The sequence below is a fragment of the Clinocottus analis genome, unplaced genomic scaffold, assembly GCF_023055335.1.
Source record: "Clinocottus analis isolate CAN_PGR_092001 unplaced genomic scaffold, fCliAna1.0.p SCAF_15, whole genome shotgun sequence".
Classification (NCBI taxonomy): domain Eukaryota; kingdom Metazoa; phylum Chordata; class Actinopteri; order Perciformes; family Cottidae; genus Clinocottus; species Clinocottus analis.
Window position 1 is genome coordinate 548,531 of NW_027175876.1, and position 26,460 is coordinate 574,990.

Below are 26,460 nucleotides of genomic sequence, written 5' to 3' on the forward strand. Positions count from 1 at the left end.
ATCTCGTATGAGTGAAGACTGAATCGGCATTGAAATAATAATACAGATAATAATTATGATAGCTTAGCATGTTTCCGTTTCCAACTCAAGGGACGGGTAACGCCGAAAAATGAAGACTTTTCTATTTGCTGTCGCCTGAAATTGAACCAATTTCAAGGATTTTTGCATTTTACTTCTTAAACTGCACTGCAACTTTTCTTCTGCATGAAGTTTGATGCTTTTAATGGTTTTATGTGAAGCACTTTGAATCACATTGTTGTTGAAATGTGGTGTACAAATGCACTTGCCTAATGCATCCCACACACAGGACCGTTGGAGTTTTTAGGACCCTGGAGGACACAAACACGAGTCCTTGACAACCCTCAATAAAATCCTTGACATTGGAACAGACCTTGACGACGTAGCATCAGCCGTTGAAGGGTCCGCCTTTGACTTTGAGAAACTCTCATTGTCAGAGACAGACCTTTACACGCTAATGCAACACACGGTGGAGTGCATGCAAATATCCTGTAAATTATTAATGAGTTCCTGTGAGGAAAAGAGGGCCTTTGTAATCACAACCTCTGTGGACATCAAGGGAATAGCAGTTGGGGTTTTTTTGAAAGTCCACAGCGGTGCTTTTTGATCAAAGAATGAACTTGAAGGTGCTGACCTGCTCACTGTTCATACTTTCCACTTCCTTTTTTATGCAAGTGCTGTGACTGGCGGCGCCCAGCAGGTGCAGCGTGCAGCGCCGGAGAAGCAGATCTTCACATCGCTCGCTCCGTAACGAGAATCTACGTTCCCCATTGTGTTCTTATGCTGAACGCATTACCTCCTGTCTCTCGGGAATATGTATGGAAAACAAACACATTAGCACAGTCTGTAAACACTGTAGTAATGCCAGACCTAATGAGGGGGGGAGAGCCAGAAAGGGAGAACGATATCTGCACAGCAACACGAAAACACACAAGAAAGCTTCTTTTTTTTTTATTAGCCTTGTTCCATTTTTGTTCTCCGGTTGGAAAACAACTGAGCCAATCAGGTGCCTGTTGGTGAGCTAAAGCAGCGGCCCCCAATCTTTTTAACGCCACGGACCGGTTTCGTGTAAGACGATATTTTCACAGACCGGCATTCACGGTGTCGGCGATAAATACGATGTAATAGAGACAATTATAAAGTGTGTAAAAATACAACTCACTATTACGCTGAACTGGTCCCATCTCGAGGGGACGGGAGACTAGCGACCCGTCGACTCCATAACTTAAACCCACTTAACAAAGACAGGATTTTGAAAATGGATATTAAACCCAGAACACCGGCATAGTTGAACCAGACTTTTGAGTTTAATTTTTCGGGTAACGTATCAACGTAACTACTTGACATGTGTTAAGAGGTTACGTACCACGTAACCTACGTCTCACGTAATTTACATGATACGTAATGTACGTAAATTACGTGATACGTAACCTATGTATAACGTAACCTACGTATCACGTAATTTAAGTGATACGTAGGTTACGTGATACGTAAGCTACATATCACGTAGTTCATGTGATACGTAGGTTACGTGACACGTAGGTTACGTGTCACGTAATTTACGTACATTACGTATCATGTAAATTACGTGAGACGTAGGTTACGTCTCACGTAATTTAAGTGATACGTAGCTTACGTGATACGTAAGCTACGTATCACGTAGTTCACGTGATACGTAATGTACGTAAATTACGTGATACGTAACCTCTTGACACTCTTACCAAGGGACCTTCGGACCGGTACTGCACCGGTGGTTGGGGACCGCTGGGTTAAAGAACTCTGACATCAATCCCCTCGACCAGAGGTAGAAACATACATAGCAACTAAACAAAAGGTGCACCAAAGAATGGTATACAAGTCTGGTCACTGTTGGAAAATAAACTTTTGACTGAAAACGAAGTCGGTTAGAGCCGAATACCCGACAGAAGACCGTTGGTTGTGCTGTAATTCATGAACTGTAGAAGTATGCGGCATTAGATTACTGTTTACTCAGGCTCACCACTCAGCGCCAAAGCTACGGTATCTCCCACTTCACCACTAACAGCTGCTTGAGAGAATATTTTCATCGACTGTTGTATCGTCAATGAACCGCTACAAAATGTAGAGTACTATTTTAGGCTTTTTACACGGTTTGAGTGTGTTAGTTTGTGGTTAAACTGCACAAACACTCACATTCAAAGTGCTTTTATCCTGTTGTTCCTTTGTGGCTTATTGCTAAAAACCAGAATTGGCAACCTATATTGACCTCGAACAAACAACCATCTTGAGGACCATCTTGTGTTACAGATCACCCCCATACCACCTCGTATCCCATCGACCTAGTTAACATAAATAACTGCATGTCACAGTTTCACAAGCGAGCCAAGTAGCAGAAACTGGAACATTTAATCGCCATGAAATATACTGTAAAATTGGTTTCATTCCATCATTTGTTTCACTCGCTGTTTTGAGTGCTTTTGCTCGTGTTAGTGGACTAGAAAGCCAGAAAATGAAGAACCTGCAGAAGTAATTGAATCATTAGTATTGATCAATAATCCTATTACCGCCCTCTCTCCTCCTCCGTGATATATTACGGCCATTTTCTGATACAAAGGCAGTAAAAACCAACCGAGGAGGACAATGTAACTGGGGGAGTGTTTAGCCTCTGTGCAGCAGCCTGACTGGGAGCGAGCAGCCGGCACGCTGCGCTGCAGGGCTCGTGGGCTCGGCCGCGACAGATATCGATTCGGCTCCAAGACGCAGTATCCAGGTGTCTGATCTGAAAGCGGTTCTCCAGGGAACGCCTTTCAAATGAGGCCCTCTGTCAGAGAGAAAGAGAGAGAGAGAGAGAGAGAGAGAGAGACCATCCACTCGCTGCTAGCTTGCGCTGCGAGTCTAACCGACCTTCAGCAGAGCCGCCACAGAGCCAAGAAAAACAGCGGCAATGACAGGAAGTCAGCTCAAGAGCACAGGCACAGAGTAAAGTGCACACTGCTTTAGGGCTGCCCAATACCAAAAGTACTATTTTGCAGTGGATTTTCTACCTGTGCCTTCAGTCTAAGTGGATCGGCTGTCGCTAAAAGGCCTCTCCATGTAGTTTAAGCCGCTAATCTACCAGAGAAACGGTGAAATGTGATCGGATGAGCGGTTTTAACCAGCAGCCACGCAGCAGGCTGGAAGGGGCGGAGCAACAGAGAAAGCTGTGCAAGACTGAGAAAATAAGCTAATAGGGAAAAATAATCATCATACATGTGGTGCATTTATAAAAAAAAACAATTATATTAAAATAGCTATAACTTTGTGAGGCCCTGAGGGCCCACCACTGCTATTTTGGAAACTCTTCCTGCATTAGAAATACAATTTTGTAGCTTAGATTTCGAGGAGAGGGTCTTGACAGAAGAGATTTTTATCTGTAAGTGGCCGCCAGCGTGAAAAAACCTCTCCAGAGCTATTGGTAGCTGAATCTCAAGGACTGGGAAAAAGCAGAGCAACATCTTCACCAAATCCTGAAACGAAACATTGAGTGGTTGAAGGCCAGCGGTAATCTCAGCGGATTCAACTTTACTTGTGTGTTGAGAGCCGTCAGATGATCAGAAAGCCTGCACAGCGAACAACAACACGAAGCAGCTCAAATTAGTCCCGATGGGCTGGATTTTAAGAACAGCGCCGCAAATGATAAATGTCCTCTGATCTGCAACAGTTTCCTCACAATACACACAGTATGCACTCGGAAATCTGCGTTTGTAGAAATTCTTGAAACACCTCTAAAGTTGTTTGAGGAATCAAACTCTGAGTCAATTACTGATGTTTTTTGCAGCTTAAAATATATTTATATATAAATAAGTTTCGTTGGACTGACGTGACCTCAATCCGCCGGCTGCCGACTCGGATTGCGGTCTTCTGGCCTTTGAGCGCGGCTCCGCCAACAGGTCCGGCTAAAGCCTCGCACACAAACACACACACTCACACACACACTGCCCATCACCGCCGCGGATTAGAACATCACCTGAAACCCCTTTGAGTCCAGAGTTGTAGAATTTATCAAACATAAGCCCTCAAATCCAGCACTCTGCGGAGAATTATCGCGTCACGGTGTAGCTCGTAATTTCCGGATGAGCGAGCGTTTGGAAGTCTGGGAGCGTTAACAGAATTAGGAGCGAGGTCTCCGGCTTTGAAGTTCTTCATACAACACGGAAACCACAATCTCATCCAGGGTAGCGATGATCTACTTAGGATGTTCAAACTTCAGGCACAGTTGGTCGGTGTTATCCAGCAGGTTTTTTTTGTTTGGCCACATTAAAAAGTCAGTTTTTCTCACCTGATATTTGGGGAGATGGAGTTGCCGGGACTCAGCTGTACAACAGAATCCATCTCTGTAAAAAAACATGAAGATCACATTTTAAAACAAGGAAGCTATGATTGTGTTGCTATTTCACCACTTTACATAACGTTGTTCGATCGAAATGTACTTATTTTGCTATTTTAAACAATTTTCAAAACCAACAATTCATTTTGTGCTCATCGACTGATCAGTTAATCATCTCATCGTTAAAGCAAACTATGAATAAAGTTTCATTACAACATAGGAATAGTCAAATAGTCCATTTTACACCATATTTTGATCATAACTATGAACATCCAGCATGATATGAGCAAGATTCTCCAAAAATGCCTCCTCGAGCGGTCCCCAAGTCTTTCAAACTGTATGGTTCAGGGTCTTAACAACAGCTCACGTACTAATATGACACCTTTTTGAAAAGATTAAGACCTCAAGAATCAGAATCTGCAACAGAAATCTCAATAAAACAAAGACTTGGCATGTTAGGAAGGAGTTTGAGTCAAAAAAAAGGTGTCGTTCGGTTCATAAAAAGGTGTCAAGATGTCAAGTATCAAGCAGCAAAGGTGTCAAGGTATCAGGTTGTCGAAGTATCAGGGTGTAAAGGTGTCAGGCTTTTGTTCCATAGAGCTCACATTGTCACCAACTGCAGTTCCTGAAGAAATATTGTAAAAATGTAATATCTTTTTGGGAAATTGTGAAAGTGATTTCAGAGACAAGCAGACAAACCGGTCGACAATATATGTTTTTAAAAAAGCGGTGATAAAGCTAAAGATAGAAGCTAACGCTACACACGGATCCAAACAGACGCCGATCACGCTGATCCTGTGAAGTCGAGCAGGTCTCTCTTCACCGTTCTAATTATTGAAAAGCAAAAGCAGCCAGCGTAGACCTCCGGTAGCCCGCGTAGCATAGAAGTGCTGTTGAAGTGCCGTCTAATAAGAAATGGAATATAAAGGTTTACAAGCGACAGCTGATCCAGGAGAAGGTTTCCCTCCCACCTATAAATGCCATTGTGCCAGTGTTGCATCTTTCCTTCCCTGTCGGGCCTATATATAGGCCTTCAGCAGGGGAAATGAAAAAAGAAAAAGAGCCATCAGCGTGATGTGCTGCTGACGGAGCCGTCCTCAGTCACTCAGGTGGGTTCACACGAGCTGCAGGGCTGCAGCCGGCTTTGATGGAGACAATGGAATGAAACATGCAGCCTGCATGACGCGCAGCAGGGGCAGAAAAGATATATATACATATATATATATATATATATATATATATATATATATATATATATATGTATATATATATACATATATATATATATATATATATATGTATATATATATATATATATATATATATATATACATATATATATATATGTATATATATATATATATATATATACATATATATATATATATATATAATCATGCAAGTTTGGACACTATTAAATAACTCCTATTAATCATTAACTATGTATAAAAAAACTATATATATATTATTTTTTATATATTATATAGATATAATATTTACAACAATTTTTTTAATATTTATATATGTATATATAAATATGTATATATATTTTTATATTGATCTGATATTTAAAACATATAGATTCAAAACATTTATATATTTTGTTTAATGCTATATTACATACAATATATAAATATAATGTTAAAACAAATATATATATATTTAAATATATATGTAATATATTTTTTAATATATATATATATATACACACACATTTATATATATATATATAAAAATTTCATTATAATTTTGTATTTATTTATTTCATATTTTTATATTATAATAAATAAATATCTTATATATATATATATATATATATATATATATATATATATATATATATATATATATATATATTATATATAGATATATATATATATATATGGTCCAGCCTGTTCTTCATTAGCTATGTTTAGCAGGAACATCACGTGACCCTCAGCCCCAGTAATGAACGCTACGCTCTCATTAACTGATCGTAAAGAATAACAGCGGCGACATGTTCTCCTCCTGCGTGACGACGAGGTGAATCACTGACTCGCATCATTTTTAATGCTCGACCTGCACCGCGATGCTCTGATCACTCATGTGGAGGAAGTGAAGAACGAGCGTGGCTCGGTCCAGCAGACGACACAAACGTCATCCCCGGGATTTGCACGACGAGCAGCACACGCCAATAATTATTAGAAACTTCACTCAATCAAAGCCAAACTTCGCACAGATACTCTCAACACATCGAGCTATGTTATACATGGAATTAAAATACAGCCAATTACACTATACGATAAGAAAATACAACTTGTAATGATTAGTTTTTTTGCAAAATATATATATTTCCAATCCTTTTCTGTGCAAATATATATATATATATATATATATATATATATATATATATATATATATATATATATATATATATATATATATATATATATAAACCAATATACCAGTAACACATATATGAACTAATTATCTATGTTCCCAAAGGTTTTCTGTATATTAAACCTTTTTAAATTATTCAAATAGGCCTTGTGGTTGAGGAGATAATCTGAATATATTACATGTTTATTAATCATTCGGATTGATGTCATGAGGTTGAAGCTGATGATGAAGCAACAACTTCTCTCTCTCTCTCTCTCTCTCTCTCTCTCTCTCTCTCTCTCTCTGTCTCTCTCTCTCTCTCTCTCCCTCTCAAAGTGACCGACATGTCATCAATGAATCCATTCACGAGCTGCTCTTGCATGAGGGGGAAGCGTCGGCGAGGGGCTGAGGTTGTTTTGCTCTCGTGATGCATTCACTGGCCGCGGGGCAAACCGAGTACCGGCGGCCGACTCGAGGGGGTCCGAGCTCTTTCCTGGGCTTCCGACTGGAGGCAGCGGATCCACTCAGCTCTCCGCCTCCTCCCGTCGCTCCGGTCCGTTCACTTGACGAGCAGCCAGCCGGCGAGAGCACATCGAGGTTTAATCTGCGCGCGATGCTCATCATCCCCGGCGGGCCCGGATGAACTTTACTCGCTGTCGGCCGCGGACAAGAGGCGAAGAAGACGCGAGGGGCGCCGTGCAGCTTTCCAGGCCGTGTGCACGGCGCTCTACGCTCTCATTTATATTCTGGGATCGCAGCGTCGGAGGGGGAGGAGGGGGGATGTTGTGACTCTCGCCTCGGAAAGATGCATTGGGACCAAAAAAATACAGAAATCATCCAAAATATTGATATGCAACATCCCAAGGATGCTTGCAAGGGCAGTTCCTGTTGTGTTCACATTCCAGGAGACAAGGAGGCTGGAGGTGCGTGCATGACATGCACACACCTGTTGTTGTCCGCTAATACGACTTGTGTTGCTCTGTTGTAAACACGGCAACTGGCAACTGTTTGCTAACATCGTAACTTTTTTGGAGCTTGTTGCTCAAAACTGTCTCTTCTCTTTTGCCCTTCAGCACAGATGAAGAATGGAAATGACATTTGTGTCTCTGAGTGTGTTAAAGGTCAACGCTCTGAGCTCCAAATAATGACTTCATGTGACGATTCAGCTGCTTTTGTGTGGACTTCCAGTCAGTGTGTGTGTGTGTGTGTGTGTGTGGAGAGAGAGAGAGGGAGACTAGACAAGTAGACAGAGACTAGAGACTAGAGAGAGATAGACTAGAGATGAGAGAGTGAGACGAGAATAGAGAGAGAGACCAGACTAGAGAAAGAGACTAGAGAGACGAGAGAGTGAGACGAGACAGGGAGAGACTAGACTATTGAGAAAGGGACTAGACTAGAGAGAGAAAGACTAGACTAGAGAGAGAGATAGACTAAAGAAGGACTAGACTAGAAAGACTAGAGAAAGCGAGACGAGAGAGAGACTAGACTAGAGAGAGAGACAAGACAAGAGAGAGAGATAGACTAAAGAGGGACTAGACTAGAGAGAGAGAGACTAGAGAGAAAGAGAGACTAGAGAGAGAGAGAGACTAGAGAGAGAGACTAGACTAGAGAGAGAGAGAGAGAGAGAGAGAGAGGTAGACTAAAGAGGGACTAGACTAGAGAGACTAGAGAGAGAAAGAGACTAGAGAGAGAGAGAGGGACGTCTAGAGGACGTCTGATGTAATAATAATAATAGTTTCAAGGCAATAGAAATGTGACAGCGATGATGTTATAAATCTCCAAAAACTTTTATGGAGGGAAATAAATTAAAAACGGATCAGAACACAAAGATCAGTACACAAAAAGAGAAGAAAATCAAATGTTCACCGTGCTGCAAAGGTTTGAGCCCACATCTCCCAACCCTGTGGCCGATGTAAAGGATCAATATCTCCAGCTCAACGTCACGCCGTCACATGACCTCAAACGTGACGTGAGCAGATGCCAGTGATCAGAAGGTATCGGCCTCGGCAGAAGCAGATGAGCAGCGTGTCATCCTGCCGCTCGCTATGCGACCGTGAAGACAACGGGAGGCGATTAACGACGCGCGCGAGCGTGCAGGAGCTGTCGACTTCCATCGGCGACGGGACGCGCTGACGGACACCTAATGGCTGCCATTACATCGGAGAGGAGGGAGCGGGGCGGCACGCAAACACTCTGACGATCTCCGCGGCATCAAAGCCGTCAGCTGTCGTTCGCGTGTGACGTTCGGGGCTCTTTAGTTCAGAGATTAAACGAGGGGATAGTTTGGTCGTCGCTGCGGGATAATTAGGTCACAGTGAGGAGCTAAAGCAGAGGAAACCCCTCTGGAGTGCAGTTTTACTTGTGTGGGATGAAGCTCTGAGACCGAACGATGCCTTCAGGGACCTGTCAATCACCTCTAAATGGATCGTCCCCAGGAGACAATCCCCAACCCGAAAAACCTAATCCTAATCACTGAAGGAAAGCAAAACACAAAGTAGAAATCAGTAACTACCAGCAGACGAGCTGATGGGGAACAGGGAACCACACGAGGCTAATTACACATGAGACGAATCAACTAATGACACACAGGTGTGGCGTGACGAAGCCGGGGGGGTGAAACTAAACATGACACACGAGGACAGGGACTTAAAAAATAAGACAGGAAACAGATTACATGAATAAATGGACCGCCTGATTGTCTTTATGTCTCGAGACAAAGGTCAGAGGGCCTCAGAACCAGAAGGGGAGAATTGCTGAGTCGATTGCGATGTGGCAAGACTTTTGGTAAACCAGTTCATGGCTTTTAACCTTTGACATGAGCCTAAAACACCCCAACCGAGGCATGACCGAAATATACAATGACAGCTGTTTTCAGACATGCATGAGTTTGAGAACGTCAGGATCACGGTAAGTGCTCCTGGCATCGAGTAATCGACGTTTGAGCAGGCAAGTAGAGGGATATTAGTTCCATTTGAACGTGATCAAATGCATACGGCTACTTATTCCCTGGAGATGTATTTGCTAACCATACCACATACGTGCCATTGTTTCCACATGACTTTCTAAGGATATGTCTAGGGGTCTTATGCCGTGTTCACACCGAAGGAGTTGCGAAATGTTAGCGCAAGTAGATAACATATAAAGTCAATGCACAGATAGGAACGGTTGAGAAAAAGTGAATTTTTTGTCGGGCGCCGCGAATGACGCCTGAAGTAGCTCGTCCTGGAGGAGCTATGTGCGACTATGGATAATATTATGAACCCGGACACGGGGGCGTTTGATGTTTTCCCAAGTTTGCAGGACTTCCTCAACAAGTATAAAGCAGAAATATTGGTTAATTTTCCATGGTTGATAGCGGAAATGAAAACTGTTTTACAGAAATGTGACCGGGTCAGTTTACGTTAGCTAGTGAGGCTACGTGTTCACTAGCTAACGTAGCCGCGCCCTCTTTCTGCCACGAATGGTTGCGAAAAAGGACCAAAAGGGCGGCGGGAAATATGACCCATGGTCCTAGTTTCGACTTAAAAGCTCCACCTGAAGCAGCAAAAAAAAAGGGGCCGGCACTACCCTTCAACCTGAACTCTCATTGGCTACTGTCGGCTGTGGACAGGACATGGAAGCACCTATTGGCTCAAATGAGGTGTCAATCAACTACTTAGTTCTCATAGTTATAATGAATAATACATGGCAGATAAGCACATATACCAGGTAATTTGAAATAAAGCAACAGCAGTCCATGGGTATTTATTGATATAATAATGTGTTATAGCATTGGAGCGTCAATGCAACAAGACCATTGTCAGGCGGTATCAATCGGTGGATTCCTAATGAGACTTCGGGGGCTTTTTTTTTAATGGTTTCTGTGCTCGTTGGTGGTCTGACAAAAAGGCGTTGATTGCTTCTCGAGATGTCTGAGCATCAATCGAATCACAGAGGCGCGTCGCATGAGCGGCCACTCGAAGACAGCAGCGCTCCCTACGGGGTTAACATCAGATGACACTTCCCACGCTGGCCCGACTCTTCCAATAAAACATTATAACATTATAACCCCCAAGCAACAAAACAGGTCTTACGTAAATCCCTCCCCCCTTGTAATCCTTGCAATCCTTTGTGGTTTACCGACCTCCGGGTCCAGTTTCACAAGATAAATCTGAGATGATTTTTTCCTCATAAAGGTCAAATTACTCGTCACTACAGTCGTGCAACGTTCCCGGATCATGCCTTGCTGAAGACATCAGGGATATATCGGATATTCTGTCCTCTCCTGCAGCACCTGTCGGGGGTTTAATGCAGCCAGACTTACAATTTACTGTCTCTCCTCGTGCTCTCGGGGCTGTGAGTCGGCTGATTTGTGAGTAAATTGTAGTTCAGGTCACATTCAGGAGGAGCTCGCTGCGTTGAAAGCGAGCGCAGAGTCATTTCCCAAGGCCACGGAAACGAATCAATAACAACTAATGATTGCTGTAAATGTCTCATTTTGGGAAGTTTCTACACGTACAGTGTAATGACCAGGCGAACGAGACGCTGCTGTGTTTCTGGAAGTCTTTTTATTAAGTCAGCGTGGATCTTTGTGGCGTACCCCATGGATACAGATGGACCTGCACTTTGACTGATTTTAAATGTGTTTTATTTATTCCAAAGCCAACGTAAGAGCTGTGTTTAAAAGGCACAAAAAACAGAACTGTCAGCTTTCTCCTCTGGCATTAGTAGCATATATATAGCCAACATTTATGCTAAGCTACCTCAAAACATAAACAGTTAATTACATTTATACCAACTCAAACTAATCTTGAGCCTCTCCGGGGGAGTGCTGATACCGTTTTTTTTCTCTAATTTGAATTAAAAATTAGTCGCTTTAGACATTAAACTGCGCACAATGCGACTTCCTTTTCAACTCTGTTTTCCGCCTTCAAAATAAAAGCACCTCATCTCAAAACAATGAATGAAATTTTGCTTAATGCTGCAAAAAACGTGGAACAAAACCAACAAAATTGATCGACAAACAGTTTCAAAAGCAGAACACAAACTGAGTTGCTTACAATGTTACTGCCACCACAATCTGCATCTTGTTTATCATCATTATAATGTCGGAGTTGACTCTCCAACCAGTGAGCTGGGAGGATGATGAAGGATTTATAGGCACTGGCAGATGCCATGAAACCATCGGGGAAGGAAAGGGGGGGGTCTTCACGCTCGACTTCACCGTGATGCAAAAAAGATGAAATCTCCTGTGGACGTGCAGCATATGCGGAAATATTTACATGGCAGAAATAATGAGAATATATCCGCGCAACACTGAGCAAGACATGCAAACACACAAGCTTCTGATGCACAGGTCCGCAGAGGGCAAACACGCAGCCGGCAGGGTGTCGCAAGATGACTTGAGACGCTCAAAAGGTCAACAGAAGTGTGTGAAGGCCGATCGCTAGCGCTATCGCTATCGCTATAGTTATCGCGGAGGGGCTTTAGGTTGTGATCTGATGTCAGCCGGGTGGAGCTACAGATCAAGATGTTGGCATGATGTCGATGCAATTCCCCCCCCCGGGCGTCCCCGAGATATCGCTCCGGTGAGAACGAGACGGACACAAGGTCGCGGCGACCTTCGCCCGCCAATCGCTGAATCTTTGAGCCCCGGTGGACGCGCGACAGCGAGCTGTAACGACATCCGCATCATCTCGAAAACCCTGCATGTCGAGGGAAGCGGGGAAATGTGTGTGTGTGTGTGTGTGTGTTTTGTTTTCTCGACCCTCTCCTGTCGAACAAAGCCATCGCACCGCTGAGTGCGTTTGATTAGCGACACTTCAGTGACTCCCGCCGTACTTGGCAGCCGACGTAGCGGCGACGCGAGGAAGAAGCGGCTATCGGCGCCGCTGTGCGGGGGGAAAAAAACAACCCCGCAGAGGGCTTTATGGCTCATCGCGGAGCCGCATCGTCTACGCCCCGAAGCCCGCTGGAAATGCGAAAAGGGATGCGGCCGCTCTCGGTTAAGCACCAAAGAGAGTGTGCCGGCTCCTCGCTAAGCGGTGACCTGTTGGAGTGACAATGCCACGGTTAAACAGGTTGAGCACACTAATGCCCGAGGCCTATTTGTCTTTCATGCCAAGTTGATCTGATTAGCTGGAGCTAAATCCAGGGACCTCTATACACACTCTCACACACACTCACTCACACACACACACACAAAAGACCTGCACGTGTTCAAATCCTCTGGCGGAGACTATCGAGGAGGCTCATGGGAGAATCCAGCTGCATGCGTTTCACGCACCGCAGCCTCGCTGGCGTTTTTGTGGGCGCTGGAGGAGAAAGAAAGACCCTAAGTACAGGAAGAGGCCTCGGTGTTAACGCCGCAGCGTGTTTACTGGACAAAGTCCACCTGGGACCCGATGGCCAAAACCCAATAAATAGCTATTAATAATAAAACTGCCAAGAGACAAAGACATTTGTTCTTGATTACGATAAGATTTGGCCATAGTGTTAAAAGACACATTTTTTAACTGGGGCTTTTTTAAAATACATATTGGATTTTAATTAGAAGCTTCAGCAATAATTTCACTAGTTAAGATACAACTATAGGGAATAAGTAATAATATAATTTAGCATAACAGTGGCGGGCCGTCAGGGCCTGCTAAGCCTTCAGTGCTGGCCTAAACAGAATCACAAATGTATTTTTATTTTATTATTTAATTTTTTCAATATTAAATTTTTTTAAATTTTTAATCTAAAATGTGTAATTTTTTTTAAATTAAATTCTTTTTTTTAATTATTATTTTTTAAACTTTTTTATTTAAAATGTAATTTTTATTTTAATTTTTTTTTTTACAAAAAACATATTTAAAAGTGTAAAAAAAAAATTTAGTATTCCAAAAAATATATATATTTTAATGTTTTTTTTTATTTAAAAAACTTTTTTTTTTAAATTAAACGTTTTAGCTATTTTATAATTTTATTGATTTTCAAATTGGTGCGCCCACTGAAGGCACAGGTAGAAAATCCACAGCCCGCCACTGACTCATACCAGTGTTTATGAAACATTTCCTCCAGTGGGACCTTCACGTATGCATGCCTTAATGAAAACATATACGCACATTCAATATTTTATAAATCATAACCAAATGAATGCCTCGAGGCAGAGTTAATAGTCGTTCCTTTCTTTTCTTTCTCGTCTGTTAAATAAACTAAACGTGTGTTAACCTTTGGTTTTTGATTCAATGTTAAATGGAATCAGAGAAGAATACAAACATTAACGCTCAACGGTGGACCGAAGACAGAAATGTTGAAGGAAACACGATGAAAGAAATTCTGCAAATTCTTTCATTGACCCTCTAATCTCCTACGAGTAAAATGATTACCTTTTGGTACATCTGACTGTATTGTGTTACTTCTTTTTAGCTACTAAATGACCTCATTTGCTCTGTAGCGCTGAGGTTCAAAGGCCTCTTCAGCTCATCCGGCCCTCTTACTTCCCCCACCGTGAGATGTCAGGAGCCGGTGTACAGAACCCTACATCTCCATTTATTTGGTTTTCATAAGTTAAAGCGTTTTTCCGTCCCATGAGTCACACACACACACACAGCACCCAAGCTGTGCATTTATGTTTTAATCGTTTCCACCAGCCGTGAGAGTGAGTCATCGCGTGCCTCTCTCTGCTGCCGGAAAACCTGAATGGCGAGGAGTGAAATGAATTTAGTGGAGGAACATGAACACCCGCTGATAGTTGGTGAGGTCACACATGTACACTTACTACACACACACAGGCAAACGTTTCCGGCATCCCACTCGCAAACTACTAATTGCTGATTTTATGTTCCGCCTCAAGGTTCTGAATCCTCTCTCCTCTCCCTAAATCCACCCGGAGAAGCGCTCGTCATCAGATGGCACGCCTGTGCTTTCACACCAAATTGGGTTAGCTCCTCATCCGGCCGCTCGGCACGCGGCTCGCGGCTCAGAGCCGAGGCCCGTTTGATGTTCTGTTCGAGGTTAACAGAACATCAAACACGCGGTAACGTGCGGTCTCGGTCCAACGCTCACGATGCAGAAATACGGCTCTGGATTTTTTTCAAACATCAATGATGTCAATGAATCACAGTTGTTGTTCAGACCAACTATCAAACCGACTCAAAAACTGTCGCCAGAAAACTGTTGACTCTCTGTAAACCATGAGAAATGTTGAATATTTGTGTTTCATATCCTCTGCATACGTATGGCTAATGCTGAGTTTTATGACAGGATTCACCCCCTGGTGGTCAGGAGAGAGAATGCAGCTTTAACACATGAAACATAGACTTCTATACAACCAGAGGAGTCACTCCCTGGAGGTCAGGAGAGAGAATGCAGCTTTAACACATGAAGCAGGTTGCCGTCTGGTTCGGCTACTAATTAAACCGCACAAGAAGAAGGAGAAGAAGAAGAAGAACGTGCAATTAATTAGATTATTTAACGAGTTTTCAGTCAAACCTTTCACACGAACAAACACAATAAGTGAACTCTGAAGGGAACGCGGCGTCTTTGTTTGTTCCTTGTCATCTATTTTAGGGAATGTTTCCGGTCTCCTCGCTGTCTCTTTAGTGGGAGCTTGAGTGATGCATTATTTATCCACTTAAATCTGTTTCCATTGCACTTTGTTGTGTTTCACATGTTTTAAATTTTTTAACCAGGGAAAAGAAAGAAGAGAAATTGCTAAATTTGTCCCTCAGAACCGAACCGGTGGATGGAAAGGGGAACAGAAAAAGCAGGTATACACAACGCAGGTGTGTGCTTTCAGCTCATCCCGTAACTAGAACTGATAACCGGCATCGCGGCTTCTCCTCACGGTGACACGGCACCTGTTGCGCCGGAAAGTTTCCGGGTAACGTTGGGACAACGTTAGTTTAATGGAGCACAACGAGACAGCTGGTGCACCCACAATGCAACAGATGACTATACCGAGGCTAACGTGGAGGATAATGATGGACACAAAGTCATGTACTACTTCTTGTATAGATGTACGTTATAGAATATCAGTGTTAAACTAAACAGCTTGCAAAGGTACCAAATCCACAGCCGCCACTGTTGCTTACATACTTGATATTCTTGCTTTCTTCTCATTTAATTTCGCACCTTTTTCCTTTTAGATAACCTCAATTTGACTGTGAGGATGCTCATTTTATTTCCTGTAAAATGCAGCAGGAGCAACCACAACTACAGGATGTTGGATCAGATCCCCCCCTGCTGCCGGGGGTCTGCAACAGAAGAGGGTCTCAACTTAAGAGTCTACTTTTAGACGGGAAAGGGGCTTAAATGAGAGCGTTAACGCTGCGATTAAGTCTCTTCGTCTGCAGAGAATCTTGATTAACTCAATAAAGTCTGATCTCTTCAGTCCGTCTCACAAAAAAACATGTAAGTCAGCGGTTGTTGCTGTCGTGAGTTCTGGAGGTTTTAGTGGGTTAGTGATACGTTTTGATCACACTCAGCGTGATGCTTCCTCAAGCTAACGTTAGCGAGCAGCTAGTGAGACTCGGCCTGTATTGGCTTCACTGTACGGCCCCGAGCGGCAGGACTGTTGACCTCGCGTGACTTTGAGTGACCTCGCGTGACCTCTCGTGACCTCTCGTGACCCCTCATCCTTTCTGGCTTTTTTTCAAAGTGGGAAAAAACAATTTTTCTTAAACTTTTCCAATCTCGGCACCTCTGCTTTTGGATCGACCGGCCCGAGGAGAATCAGCCATCTCTTAAATTATTATTTCGTATCACTTTTGTTTGCTTTAATTAATTTTGTGGTGTTTTCTAGTTTGATCGATTGTTCTGTTTTCAGCTCTCTTGCTCTTGTTTTTCCTCACCGCTTGGCTTTCTGTTGTTATTTTGACTTCTTTAAAAAGGTGCTACATGATTGAAGTCAATATAAAAATAGTATTATTGATAAAATCATTACTATTATGTTGAAGATTAGAGGATTATAGTTTTATTACAGTTTTATTTGGAGTTTTTTTTAAAGGTAATTTCACTCGGGTTGATTTTTCTGGTACCAAGCTCAATGATTTATCTGGGAATATATATTATTAGTAGTATGTATATATAGTATATTTATTTATTTTTATTTTTTTCAATCCCATGTGCAGTCAATCCAACATGAAAGTGTTGCGACATCCTCTTCCTCGTAGCTCCATTGTTCTCCAGGAAGCATTAAATACACTGTTGCCCTGTGTGACATGTCCCTTCATCACCATGAACACACACACACACACACACACACACACACTTCAGTCTATTCCAACACACAGTCCTGCTGCCCCAAATACTCACCAGAGCACCAAACACGGATTATTCCGCCGCTGAAAATAGTCCTCCCCGACAAACGTAAACATGAAAAAAAGTATGCTTTTCTTTAATTAACGTTTGTGCATAATACTTATAACAATATTTATTCACCGCGTGAGGTCTTGATCTAATGTGTGTACCCTTTCTGGCCTATTTATACACTAATTCAATACACATGGATCCACCTTGGAGCCGCAGTAAACACACACACAACCAAACACGCACTGCTAATTTAAAGCGCATAAGAGTACAGAGGATGGTATTAGAAGCTATTTATAAGTTGACCTGCTTTCTGCAGGCTTCACAACAGGGGGGACGGAGGTGCATTGATCTGTTTAACCGCTTTGTCTCTCCTGGTGTTCGTCAGCTCTGTGCACGGACACAATAGTTTGATAACTTCCTGCTTCGTGATCATATGGATTAAAGACAAATTGATTTCCAGGGACATGGACATGTTCATAGCTTGGCATTGACAGCTCACATTTCTATCTGTTCTTTCCTCCCACTGGCTACGACTCAGTGGAGTTTTTTCTTCTTCTTCTCTCTCTGTAGAATATCTGTGCATGACTGACACATTTTTTTTCCCGCCACAACATGAATCATCTGCCGTTTACCTGGACGAGCAAACGCAGCGCTCGGCGAGCTGTCACCGGCGCCGCGACGAAAGACATCGTAGCGATTCCACAAAGCGTCTCAACAGGTTTGAAGGGGAGAAAGAGACCCAGCAGTTACATGGAAACACTTGTTGGCCATGTTTTTTTTGGAGGGAGAGAAAGTGAGTGTCATCATCTGAAGACCAAAGCGATCCCACTTCCTGCTGCTGGGGTCAAGCTGCTTCCAAAGTTTCTTTCTCCCGGATGTTTTTAGCTAAATGTTCTGAATAAATGCTAATCAATTTGATCCAACTCGGGGAACTCAAAAGGCTGAGATTCCTTGATTTTTAAGTGCGCTTCAAGCAAACTAGTCAGCGGGTCGCGTCGGAAGTGTTTTCCATTTCTTGTGTAACGGCGACACTTGAAAGTGGAGTGAAAAGCCGTCCGTCATGTCCTCCTCCTGCTGCGCCGCACACCGCCTCCCCGATCGCACTCCGACAACTCTGTGCCGAGACGTTCGTCAAGTTGTTGACGTTCGTTCGCAGAAAGCAGTGAAATTAAAAGACAGCTTGGGAGAGAAGCTTCAAACGGCAGAGAAGGAAGGAATCTTTAAAACGCTACGAAATATATTTCAATGTCCTCTGGTTGTATAGAAGTCAATGCTTCATGTGTTAAAGCTGCATTCTCTCTCCCGACCACCAGGGGCGACTCCTCTGGTTGTATAGAAGTCTTTGCTTCATGTGTTAAAGCTGCATTCTCTCTCCTGACCACCAGGGGGCGACTCCTCTGGTTGTATAGAAGTCTATGCTTCATGTGTTAAAGCTGCATTCTCTCTCCTGACCACCAGGGGGCGACTCCACTGGTTGTATAGAAGTCTTTACTTCATGTGTTAAAGCTGCAATCTCTCTCCTGACCACCAGGGGGCGACTCCTCTGGTTGTATAGAAGTCTTTACTTCATGTGTTAAAGCTGCAATCTCTCTCCTGACCACCAGGGGGTGACTCCTCTGGTTGTATAGAAGTCTATGCTTCATGTGTTGAAGCTGCATTCTCTCTCCTGACCACCGGCGGACGACTCCTCTGGTTGTATAGAAGTCTATGCTTCATGTGTTGTATACAAGTCTATATAAATGACTTTTCTCTTGATGTAAAAAAAAAACACCCCCTCAAACCAATTCGAGAGCTGCTTCCATGTAGTTTCATCCTCTCTGGTCGTGAGGAACAAACACAGTCAGTTTTTAAGCTACTTCGGCGTCTCTTAAAGGTGTTTTCGTGTGACACGATGATGCGGCAGGCGGATCCAAGTGGTTACGCAGTTACAGAGTACACGCTGTTCCACGAGAAAGCCTGTAATCAAGCTCTCGTGCTCAAAAGACAACAGCTCCGTTTTCTGAAAAGCAGTTCGACCCGACGCTCCAGCGAGCACCGAGGCAAGTGCCCGTTAATGTTCATAAGACGAAAATAGCTGAACAGCGGGAGGAAAAAACACTGGCAATCTTTCACCGGCGGCAACACGGCAGCGATGTTGCCCCCCCCCTTCCTGTTTCCCCTCCAGCCCAGGCAGTTTTTTTAAAAATTTGGGTTCAATTCAGGATCCTTAATTACCAAGCAAATACTAGTAATAAATATGCTGTGGGACTGTATGAGGGTGCTTAGCGGCTCACATGGCTCATTGGTGCGGATAAAAAGTATAAATATTTTAGGTGGAAGGAGGGCCCGGAAACGCTGAGCGGATTTTTCCTGCACGTCGTCACATTTCTTTGTGGTTCACGATCGATTCCTTTTCTCCCCGAGTCATTAATAAAATACGCCGCATGTATTCAGGAGCACTCAAGTAATTCGTAATCAACATAGCCACGGGATGCATGACACAATTATTAACTAAGCTTCTTTTTTTTCCCCCTCACTGGGAAGACTTTAATGCAGTCAGATTTAATCAGCGAGGGCTAATTTAATTGCAGTCGGTTGGAAAATACCACAATCTGATATGTTAATCTGCCGACATCACGCGGGATGTCTCCGCTCCCTCTTTTGATCCGCGAAGAGCGAGCCGAGGCTGATAACACGCAACATGGCAATCGAAGAAGAAGAAGAAGAAGAAGAAGAAGAAGAAGAAGAAATAGAAATGAACATGATGCGAGCTAACACACTGAAGCTAACACAATATAATGGAACACAACAGGAGAACAAGACATTTAAAAAACGAGATTTTTACCGGAACAATATGGAAGACAAACAACATCAAGGAAGATAAAGCGGTTACATTTAAATTCACCTTTTAAGGTAAGATAAAATAAGATGTTCCTTTATTGGTTTATTCAGTGGGGAAACTGCAGGATTTCAGCAGCAGAGGGTAAAGTGCACACAGGAGACGCACAGTAAAATACAATAAAAACAATATAAATAAACAGTAATAAAAACAGTAAAGGCTCCACAAAAGCAGTATTATATGTACTGACAGAATATATAGTATTAAAAAATGTATTTTTATTGCACCAGTAGAGTGATTAAAGAGTTTTCAGTTTGTTGTGCAGCCTGACAGCAGCAGGAAGGAAGGACTTGCAACTCTTGCATATCTGAACACATGGTGCATCACGTGCAGAACGATCTCATCTTCAAAGCTGCATCATTCCCTCTTTCCGGCTGCAGTCAGAGTCCACAGTGTCACCTTGCTGTGTTCCTGTCACCGGGTCGGCCGCCCGCCGCCACCAGCTGCACGGAGGCCGCGCCCGACAGGAAGTGTTGGAGGAGACGGACCTCATCCTCGGCCTCTAATGGACGCCCGCCGGGCCATGTTTAATGCATCAGGCTGCATTATTGCTCCGCGTCCTCCTGACATCGGTTTACCCCCCGGTGAGCCTCTTTTATAACCCGGAGAAGGGAAAATGCAACTTCACATGAAAACTGAAGCAGAGGAAAGTGGTCTTGGGCTGAGATATAAAAGCTGGAACGGATGCATCCAGAGTGTCTGTGATGTTCGCTGGAAGCGAGGTTGGAGACACGCAGCTGGTGAAGGTAGTGCAGACGTGACGGTGTTGTTTAGTAACTGTTGGTCGTGACAATAAAAGCCCCACAAGCCACATGCACCTGCATGGTAATGACATGGTGATGTTGCCCGCCGAGAAGCTGGAAGTCATCTTCCATCAATTCATTTTCAAATTCATGGTTTACGACAATGTTTAAAAATGTCTCCTCGGCAAAACCCCCCCGAGCGGGACACGAGTCCGCTGCCAAGTGTGCCACTTAAAAAAAACCAGACGCGAGCAACGCATTGCCGCAACTCCACAAAAAAAAAAACAAGAGACACGCAGCCGAGCGGGAGAAGCCGAAATTATATATCGGATATCAACCTGCCGAACGGTAATTCTGCCCCTCCGAGCCGTTGTTAACAGTGTGGAAGACACCGAGCGGATGTGGGTCAGTCCGGCAGGCTGGCGGGCAGCCCAGAACCGGTTCTGGCAGGCGGAGGAAGGGTGGAGGGGGTGGGGGGCTTAATCCTTTGCTGGACCGCTCTCAGTGAAATGTCGATGAAATGCTGAAATGACGATGTATCAGAGACGCTGCTGGACGCGAGACGACAGCCGACGAGGCTCAAGCTGCAGGACGGACGCAGGAGAGAAACACTGGAATGTAAAGTCAAACAATGTAACAGGACTTTCACCAAGGAGACCGCTGTTCGTGTCCCGCGTCACGCCAGTTTTACGGAATAAACGTTACTGATTTAAGTCTTTTTTTCAAAGCCGGACTAAGTGTTTTTCTGTTTACGTGCGTAAAGCTAACAAACTGAGTGCAAATTCGACAATAACGACAACGTAGATGAACGACAACTCTATACCGACAAATCGATCAAAAGCAAGCTAACGCTGCTGTAGTAAGCTAGCGCTGCTGCTAGTTTCCCGCCGTAGCGAGCTAGCGCGGCTGCTAGCTCCCTGCTAGCTGTTGCTGCTACTGCCGCGTCGGGCGTGGAGCCGGGGCTGGTCCCGCTACCTTTGGTGGTTGTTGGGGAACTAGCGGAGCGCTAACAGAGAGCTAGTGGAGAGCTAGCAGCAGCGCTAGCTAGCGGGGACAGCCACCGAAGGTAGTAGCGGCTTGTAACTCGACTTCTACGGCACTCTTGCCGCAGTGTGAGCGCTTTAATTCCCGTATTACATTTTTTCCTCTGGTCCAATCAGCTGGCCTCCAGGAATTCCCCCCCGGCGTTCCCGATGGCCAGTGTTTTCCTTGAGGAAGTCTTTTGATTGTGCATTACTCTACACTCCGTAAAGCCAACAATGATTTAGCCTCCATGTGGATAACACACATCCAGGCTCTGCCGTGTCATTATTCACCGTCTGATTAGCAACTTTTCCCCAACGCGAAAAAACAGCAGTCGTTTAATGTCCAGACGCCATTTCGGCTAATCTCCTAATCCCATGTGTTCCACCTCATTAGCTCCTCCACAGGGACGACGGCTACTTGGACTACAGACACACACACACAAACCGCAACGCTCGTAATGGTGAAATCATATCCCGTTGCCAAACGATCCTGCGTCTAAACACGAGCCCGGTTTCCCCTCCGTTGAGGTAATTAAGACCCCGACTATCATCTGAGGATTCATGTAATTAATACTGAGTAAAAATGAATCCACTGTTGCTATTTTGCACTCAAAGTTATACTTAGAAGTCGTGGATCAAAACAAGAGTGGCTTTGTGAATACCAGCTGCAGAACACCAGCCCCCCCACACACACACACACACACACAGCAGGCCATGAATAGCACTGTGCGCTGTACTTTACTGTACTGTATGTAGGTTGATTTCTGCCTCCGCCATTAGCTTCACTTCAAAGCAACCCCTCCCTCCTCCAGACCCCTGGGACCCTTCGTCCTCTTCTCAGGGTTTTCCTCACATCAACAGCGCCGCTGATCATCTATACGATGCATCAACGTGAGCGCCGTCGTTACAATAAGCAAGCTCCCGCATCACACGTTCACGTTCAGGCCGCACGCCGCCGTTAGCGACGTGAAGTACGACGCCGCGCTTCAGAGGAAGAGGGAAAGTTGGGATTCTTTTTTTTTTTAATTTAAAATTCATGAGCCTGTAAACTGGACCCGCACGTCTGAGGCTGAGGTTTTTGTAATGAGCGACTGTAAAAGAAGAAGAAGATAGATCAGAGGAAGCAGGTCAATAACATGAAAAGAGGACGTCACCCCACTTAAAGACAGACTCCTCGTTCACTTGCAGGGAAGGTCACGAGGAAGCGAGGCTTTGATGCCGAATGTCTGAAAAAGTGACGGTAATTATTTTTCTACAGCATCGACTTGAGACAAACAGCGTCTGACAAAAGGACGCGAGGAAGAACCACAAACAGGTCAAACAAGATGTTTGTTCATTCCTCCTTTAAAAAAAAGATATTTAAACTATTTGAACTTCTATTTCTGTGCATTATGTTCACGCTACAAGTTTCCTGAACCGGCCGCGGGATGCCGTCTGTACATTATAGAACATGTAATACGTGTATTTGTGATAAACCATAACATTATGAAACTTTTAATTATTTAAAAAAATATGTATTTTTATTAAATAGCTATGACTTTGTGATTCTGTTGAGGCCAGCAGAGAAGGCTTAGCAGTACTGGCACACTGGAATACCGGTCAAAGTATGTCTTGATTACAAATAAATGCTAACTAAATTGCTAGCTTCAATGCTAGCTTCAAGAGGCCATCTTGAAAAGCCTGCATATTTGCCTTAAGCCACATTATCTTTTGACTTAGGCAAATTAAAATAGCCGAAGAAGTCACACTCTTTGACATCGGCCGTTAAACTACAGGGTGGAGTCACATGAGCTGGTGCAAGAACATTCTTAGGATGGCGCTCGGGCGTGTCGGGGGGATCGGTTACGTTTCCGTTATATTTAATGCATCATCCACACCGCAGCTGCACCGCGTTCTCCATCAGCTCCTCAACAAAGCACCGACATCCAGGCGACGTTACCGACGCTGCTGATGTACGCGCCATTGTTTCATTCGACTTGAGCTCAGACGATGTCTTTCCTGCATGCATCTCCGTCCTCATCGCACTCCCTCAGTCAGATCATTTGTTTATTTTTGTTTAACGTCTGCCGGCTGAGTTTTGCTGATCAGAGAAAGAAAAAATACAAAGTGACTGACAATAATTAGGGCTTTTGACAAGACATGTTTTGGTTGTAATGATTGTTTGCTGATGGAATAAGTGCAGCAGAAGTGGACAATGTACTGAATTAATCAAGACGACGTGGAACAGCGAGGCGTCATTAGATAATTTGATGAAATATTGATAAAAAACGGGGGGAAGTTATGCATAACGGCACCGCTCCCGCCTGCAGCGAGAGTGAATAAAGGCTGAGTGAAACACTCACGTTGAATGACATATTTTAAACGTAACGTCCCTCTTTTCCTCTGTGATCATCTCCGCAAACACCCAAAAAACAATGAGCGCTAAGTAAGTGCCGGCTCTGGTACCCGTTCCCCTCGAGTGCCTCTGGTCGGGTGGCATGAAGTCTCTGGAGAGGGAGGCATTAATTACGCCTGACAACGACGGGAGGCGACACATTTGAGGGCCGCGACAGCGAGTGTTTGTCACCGAGGAAACTGAAATGTTCAGCAGAAAGAAGGAGAGAGAGAGAGAGAGAGAGAGAGAGAGAGAGAGAGAGAGAGAGAGAGAGAGAGAGAGAGATGTGGGTTATTATTCCAGGGCGGGACACTCCGGCTCCTGAGGGACGCGGAGATCCCACTCGCTAATCCTCCCGGGACGCCCTGATTCCACAAAGGACAGTTTATGGAGATAGTGGCTAAAAATACCAGAGAACCCACATTGCCAGGTGTGTGTGTGTGTGTGTGTGTGTGTGTGTGTGTGTGTGTGTGTGTGTGTGTGTGTGTGTGTGTGTAATGAGAGGGAATCAGCTGGCTGGCTGGGCAGCGGTGGGACAGAGCTCCATTCATCGGGGCTCCGGCAGCTCGCTCTGCCAAAGGCAAAGAGCATCGGCGGCTTTTTTTATCCGATCCACCCGTTTTCCATTAAGATAATTAAAGGTACGCGGAAGCGGAGAGATAAACAGATAAACAGATAAACAAACAAACAAACAAAGCATCCATCTGTCTTTTCAATCTCCAGCGTGCGGGGGGAGGAAGAGAGAGGTGAAGGGAGGGGAGGCCGGCCGAGTGGAGACTCCTGATTGGCTGAAGGGCAGCGAGGGGAAACACTTCACTCTTTCTTCTTCCTCCTCTTCCTCCTCTTCCTCCTCACTTCCCGCTCTCTGCATGCATCATGCATTCACGTCTCGCCATGATGTATTTCTTCTCGCGACACGAGGCTGACAGCATTCTAAATGGGATGATAATCCAGACCATAATCTATTCAAGTCAAGTGGAACGTAAGCGATTCCGTCTCAGAGCTTCATTTGTTTCATTTAGTTGTTTTGTTAGATTCCCTCTCACCTTCTTCTCAGCGTTTCAGAGATGTTCACAGTTTGTGGCGGGAGATGAAAGAGAGCGCCGGTCAGGGGCGCGTCGTAGACCTTTTGGGCTTTTTCAGCTTTTTCAGGGGGTTTTTTCAGCTTTTAAAGCTTTTTCATCTTTTTTCCGGCTTTTTCAACTTTTTCGTTTTTTCCAGCTTTTTTGGCTTTTTCAGCTTTTTCGGCTTTTTTTCGACTTTTTCGATTTTTTTTCGGCTTTTTCAGCTTTTTGTTTTTTTCCGGCTTTTTTAAAGCTTTTTCAGCTTTTTTCCGGCTTTTTCAACTTTTTCGTTTTTTCCAGCTTTTTTGGCTTTTTCAGCTTTTTCGGCTTTTTTTCGACTTTTTCGATTTTTTTCGGCTTTTTCAGCTTTTTGTTTTTTTCCGGCTTTTTTTTTTTTTTTTAACTTTTTCAGCTTTTTTGACTTTTTCAATTTTTTTCAGCTTTTTAAGCTTTTGAATCTTTTTTTGTGTGTGCGTAACAAAAAGTAAATGTTGACATTTTTACAGGTTTTGTCCACCAGAGATGTAAACCTCGTCCCACTTAATGTACAAATTGTTTTTTACAAATTGAAATGTTCACACGAAGCGCAGCCTCCTCATCTATTTACAGCCGGGGCGCAGCCTCCTCGTCTCATTTCACATGAGAAAGAAGAAGAAGAAACAAACAATGAATTCTGATTCTAAAGATGACATCTCAAAAGAGTTTTTCTTCTTCTTCTCCTGCCGCCGTTGTGCGACTGCGACCTCGTTTCAGGAAACAAAGACGGCTTCATGTCGGCCCCGGATAATCAGATGGGAGAGGACGCTCATGTTACGGATACGATGCGGCGAAGGAAAGATAACAAGACGAGGAGCTGAAGAGCGCAGAGGGGGAAGCACAGAGGAGGCCCTTTCCCACAATGCATTGGTCCCTTTCCCACAATGCATTGGTCCCACAAATCATGTTATTACTTCTATGTTTTTGTGGAGTTTTTTTTTTTATTCATAGAAACCGTGCACGAAAATCCTCCTGTGCCAATTTTAAGTCCCAGCATGCCCCACTCAGACAATCTTTTGGCATAAAATACTTTTTTTTTTTCAATTTTTGAACTGAATGACACAGTTTTTTGACCGAAACTCCTTCCCAACAGACCAAGACTGGATTCTGATTCTTTAGGTCCTAATCTTTCCAAAAAGGTGTCTTATTGACGCTCCAGGAGGCTTTTTTGGGGAATCTGGCTCATATCATGCTGGATGTTCATAGTTACCATCACAATATCTTTTTAAAGTGATGTTTTTGCAGATATACATTTTTTTCCAAGACTTTGCTGAACAAATACATACAATAAACACAAGTATTGGAATTGATGTGGGGTTCCTACAACGACACAAACACAGGGAA

The 26,460-nt window shown here is 43.8% G+C and overlaps 1 protein-coding gene across 1 annotated transcript in view; it reads right to left on the bottom strand.

The window, feature by feature from the left end:
- lrfn2b (leucine rich repeat and fibronectin type III domain containing 2b) overlaps positions 1-26,460 on the bottom strand; it is a 99,417-nt gene that overhangs the window by 66,104 nt on the left and 6,853 nt on the right. Inside the window, exon 2 of the mRNA XM_068577236.1 lies at positions 4,316-4,370. The gene's annotated coding sequence lies outside the window, so the exon portion shown is untranslated. The remainder of the gene's footprint in view (positions 1-4,315; positions 4,371-26,460) is intronic.